General features: G+C 39.9%; 1 pseudogene; it reads right to left on the bottom strand.

Annotated features, from left to right (window-relative positions):
- Nucleotides 1–3,906: 3,906 nt before the first annotated feature.
- The window catches only part of LOC102869503, a 3,792-nt pseudogene continuing 2,151 nt past the window's right edge, over nucleotides 3,907–5,547 (bottom strand).

Here is a 5,547-nt window from a genome sequence, read left to right as displayed (position 1 = left end):
GTGTTGGAGAAGAATATTGAATATCCTATGAATTGCCAAAAGATACAAACATGTCTTGGAGGACATGTAACCAGGGTGCTTCTTTTTTTTCTTTTCAGGGTGCTTCTTAAACAAGATGGTGAAACATTATCTCACATACTTTGGGCACGTTGCCAAGAGGGGATAGTCCATAGAAAAAGACATTATGCTGGGAAAGGTAGAAGGTTAGTGAAAGAAAGAAAGATCTTAAAAAAGGTGGATTGACACAGTGATTACAATGGGCACGAAGTTGTGAAGATGGTGGAGGATAAAACAAGGTTCAGATCTGTTGTTCATATAAGGTCACTATGAGCTGTAGTTGACTAGATGGCACCTAACAAAAACAGCAATCATTATGGAAACAGATCACCTGGTCCTTTTACAGTTCCACCAAGTGAGTTCAAATTTCCAATGTTTTTGTTAGTGGCCAACAGTAAATCATCTGGACTGTCAATCATCTGTGCCATTCAGTAATATAATAAACATGTGGTATTCACTACATCAACTCATTGTATTGACGGTCTTCCTCACTACATCAACTCATTGTATTGAGGGTTTTCCTCTCTTTCACTGGCGCTCTACCTTTCCCAGCATGTTTCTAAGAACTGTTTCCTTCTAAAAAATCTGCCCGAAGTGATATGAAGTTTCACAGTCTTTGCCTCTAAGGAGCATGCTAGTTGCACTTCCTTCAGGACAGATTTGTTTGTTAAGTAAACATAGACTCCCAAAATCATAAAATAAACTTCCACCAAGTGTAATCATATACCTACATTTTCATTACTCTCATTTTAACACTTTTTTCCAATGGGGACTTCACCACCTCTCCAGAGCTTTTTTTACTTACTTAAACTGAAATGAGAAAATGAAAATCAACCATCAGGGAACTCTCCAGAATACTAAAAAGCAAAGATATCGGTCTAGAGACTAAAGTGAGCCAGCCTAATACAGCCTATGGCCTTTGCAATTACTTGCTATGCATCAGAAAGCTGGACAATAACTAATGATTACAGAAGAATCTATTCCTTTGAGTTATAGTGCTGGAGAAGAGTCTTGAACATAACCATGGAGTGCCAACAAAACAAATAGGTCTGTCTTGGTGAGGGTGAAATCAAGTTTCTTTTTGGAGGCTAAGATTTTAAAGCTCTGTCTCACATACTATGGGCACGTGGCCAGGAGGGACCGGTCCTCAGAGGAGGATATCATGCTTGGAAGGTAGAGAAACAGAGTAGAAGAGGAAGACTCCAGATGAGATGGATTGATACAGTGACTGAACAATGGGTACTGGTGTGTTGAAATCAATTGAGACTGACTCAGGACAGGGCAGGCTTCAGAGTTGCTGTGTGTCTCAGGTGATTCAACAGCACATAGCAACAACAAAGCTGAAATGTTTGAGCACATGGACATATGAATGACAGTATGCTGGAGGGAGAAGAACTAACAAGAAAAACTTGAAACATGGAAGGGGGGAAGAGAGAAAAATTTACTGAGTTTTTTTGTTTTCAATTAAGAGAAGCTGAGTTTGAATAGTTGACTTAATTGTTGCAATTGTATCAACTTTTGTGTGAAGTAAATTATGAAATCCTTTGTTGTTGTATTCTGCCAAGAATCACCCCAATTGACCACCCAGCAATTTTTCAGAAGTGGTTAATCACATAGGAGGAGATTGCCCATCCTGCAGAGCAGCTGGTGGGTTTTTTTTTAAAAATATTGATTTTAATGACAGTTTATAGAAAAGTTGGATTTTCATTCATTCATTGTTGCATTATCCCCCCTACCCCTCCAAATTCACTTTTTTAAAAAACCAGATTCATTGCTCCTGCGTGCTGCGTAGTATTCCATTGTGTGAATGGACTATAATTTCTCAATCTATTCATTTGTGATTGGATAGCTGGGTCTTACGGAATCTCTACGTTCAGCTTTTTGAGGAAGTGCTAAACTGTCTTCCAGCATGGTTATTCCATTTTACTATCCCACCAACAATGCATAAGAGTTCTCTTCTCATCACATCCTCTCCAACATTTATTACCTTCTGTCCTTTTAGACTTTGCTACTGTTACTGGAGTGAGATAGTACCTCATTTCGGTTTTGATTTGCTTCCCTCTTATTGCCAGTGAGTTTGAGCATTTCTTCATGTGTCTCTTTTCCACTTTTTGTAAATTATTAATTACCTAACTTTGGAGGGACTGGAGAGCATTATGCTAAGTGAACTAACTCAGTCCCACAAGGACAAATATTGTATAAAACCATTATTGTAGAATGAGTATAAGGATCCAAGAAGAATAGAGGAGGGTGGAAGCAGAGGGATAAGGATATGCAGGGGGAGGAGGGATTAATTATGGAGTTGTACAATTTGATGGGCGTGGAGGTGAGGGAAATTGGAAGACTCTTTTGTCAAAAACAATGTATTTAAATTTTGTAAACTAGTATTAAACAAATGTCTATTTGGGGAGGGGGGAGGGAGAGAGGAGGTAAATTGTGCAACAGTGAATGAGCGGGGCTGACATAGGAGTTGAGAGGAACTAAGAGGAGTGAAATAATATATATTACATTGAAACAGATAAGGGAGAGTACTGTTTAAGGGGAATATGTGATTAGGTATTATTGTCATGACAAGAGTCCAGAATGAAACCTACAGAGTGGAGTGGACTGGGTGGGGAGGAGATTTTATAGCAATGAAAAAAAATTTTTTTTACTTGTCAAAGAGAAAAGCGAACTGGGGGGCAGGGGTGGGTAGGGAGCAAAATATGCAACAATTAATGAATGGAAATTTTTAAAAAATTGAAAAAACCATAAATAACTTTAAAAAAAAATCTGTTTTGTAAACTGTTGTTAAAGTCACAATTAAAACAATATATTTTAAAAAATATTCATTCCTTGTTGCATTTCCTTCCTCACCCCTCAGCACCCCTCCTCCAGTCCACTTTGCTAAGCACCTCTTATTCTGGACTGTTGTCATACAAATAATGCCTAATTATATATTTCTTTTCAATAGTTCTTTTCTTCATTTGTTCCACTCAGTCCTATTTTATAACAGTGGTGGTGTGCAGTATTTGTCCTTTTGTGACTGAGATATATCATTCAGCATAATATACTCCAGGGTCATCCATGCTGTGTAATATTTTATTAATTGAATCGTGTGTCTTTTTTTTCTTTTCACTGTAGAAATAAAAGGTCATATCCTTTTATATTTATTTACTTTTATAACAGAGCTTTCCCAACAATATGTAAATTTTAGTTTGATAGAACTGCAAAAATTACGTTAGAGACCTTTCCTAAAACTAAAACATCTCTTTATCAAAAGGCAAATATTACATTCAGGGTTTAATAAAAATTTGAAGCAGAAAATAAAAAATATATTTTTATACAATTTTGTTGTTTCATTCTTTAATGGATAAAATAGCTTTGTATAAAACTCTTTGTGCTACATTCATACACCAGAAGATCATAACTTTTATTACAATTATTTTTTAAAACTCCTATAAATTATCTTTTAAATAATTATGAACAAAACTATAAAAGTCTTATTTACTCTAGAAAGGATGAAATCCTTCATAAACATTAAAATGTGACATAGACTTGCAAATCTACACTCAGTAACTTTACTATTAACATATATACAATAAGACAGCCTTTACCAACTTCTTCATTTTCGCTCTACATGATAAGTCTTCCTCGTATATACAAACATGTTTGGTGACAAGTCATAAGTTTAGATAAAATTCAACACAAAGAGTTATAAATTAGTATTGAATGGAAGCCAAAAGAGAAAAAGGTCCAAAGTCTATGCAGCAAAAAGGAGTATCTTCCTGATTTAGTTTCAAGAGAAGTACCATCTTTCATTCATCTTCATTTCTGTTTCCATGGCCACCCTGTTGTGATGGAGGAGGCCTAGCCTGCGGCTTGTTTGGAGCCTGCTGCAGGAGGGACAAAGCTGTCCAGCTGCTGGCGATGCCCTGTATTGATCAGCCATTCATAAAACTTGTTCTCCAAAGGACCTGGAACTGTTTCCTTTGATCCTTTGTCAAACGTGCCTCCTTCACAGTTTTCTGTCAACTCTCTATCTCCTGTTCTCTCTGGCCCAGTGCTTTCTGGTAAGCTAATGGAAGACCTCCAGGTATCTCTGTTGTGTCCCCCTCCATTTCAAATGGGGTAATAAATACATAGAATTCACAAGGCGGTAAGAGCCGGAAGACGCTTGTGTCACTGCTCTTCCTGCACATAATCATTGGGTTATCCCAGTAGCTAGGCACTGTAGCCAGGCCGGTCCGGGCCATATGGTCCTCCAGCATTGGATAATGAGTATGAAAAGGGCCAAAAGTGACGGACTGGTTTCCATAGAGAATAACTGGGCGTGTAAGGTGTCAGAATGTGGAAGATGCAACCTATGGTGGAAAAGATGGACAAACGACGGCAGACGGCAATGACTTTAACACTGTCATAGCTGTGGAGGTAAAGAGCAATCTGTACAGTGCGCAAGACAAAAGGTGCTGTTTCTGCACTTCTCAATGGTCACAGACCGTAAGGGAGAGAGCAGGTAGATAAAAGATTCATTGCACCGATGAATCTTCACGCGTGCCACCACCAGAGTCTCTGAGCTCTTGGCTAACGTCTGCTTGTAAACCTGGCTCATCACCACCATGCGGTGCATCCGGGGGGCCATGCGAGTATTACAAGCAATCTTAGCTCTCTTGGTAGTCCCTTCAACTTGGTCAGCCCAAGTCAATTTCTTTCCAGACTTGAGACATGCAGATGTACCAAATGGATTCCCCGTTAAAGAGGCTCTCAGCCAGGCTTCCAGCTTGCAGAAGGAGAAGGTCTTAGAGATCTTCGAGAAGCCACTTTCTACATGCAGCGGCTGCTACAGTGCAAGTTCATGAAATGGATAGATCTTCCTGGCTCTGCTTACTGTGCCTTCAATGAGAAGGCTGAGCGCCACCACGGCTTCACGAGAGACTAGACTAGTGTGGGTCGAATGAAGGGAGGCAGAGAGCTGCTCTGGCTCTAGAAGCAGTTCAAGGAGATCGGACAGGTGATCACAAACCAAAGCTTGGTGACTGTAATCATTCCAGTTCTTATTATGACAACGGGATTTGTCAGTTATGTCAGGACACTGAAATCTGTTCCTGGGACTAGGCCACTCCTCTCCAATCAAAGACGTCCTCAGGGAGACCTTGTTTAACTGTTGTATGTATAAAACGAGCAGGAACCGAAGGGTGTCCACAGAAAGCTGATTTCTCTGCTTTTCAATTTCATCCTCAGACACGCAGCTGGAGATAATCTCAGACCACTACAGACGCTCCTCCGGTGTCTTCTCCACAAGACTATCAAACACTTCAAAGTAGAGCCATGCCAGGTTCTTCGCCAACTGCAGCTTCCCACATGCAATGTGCCTCCATGCAGACCAGTAGAGACGCGGGTAAGCTCTCTCTGTGGCCCGGGTTAGCACATAGGTAGGTATCTTCCTGAGATAATGAAGGCTGAACTTAACCGGAGGGGGTACCTGCAAGGCACCCACCATAAAGGGTTCTG

This window comes from Elephantulus edwardii, unplaced genomic scaffold (assembly GCF_000299155.1).
Source record: "Elephantulus edwardii isolate Elephantulus edwardi_28Jun2011 unplaced genomic scaffold, EleEdw1.0 scaffold00165, whole genome shotgun sequence".
Classification (NCBI taxonomy): Eukaryota; Metazoa; Chordata; class Mammalia; order Macroscelidea; family Macroscelididae; genus Elephantulus; species Elephantulus edwardii.
The sequence above is the reverse complement of the archived record's forward strand: the minus strand, read 5'-3'. Positions and strand labels throughout refer to the sequence as shown.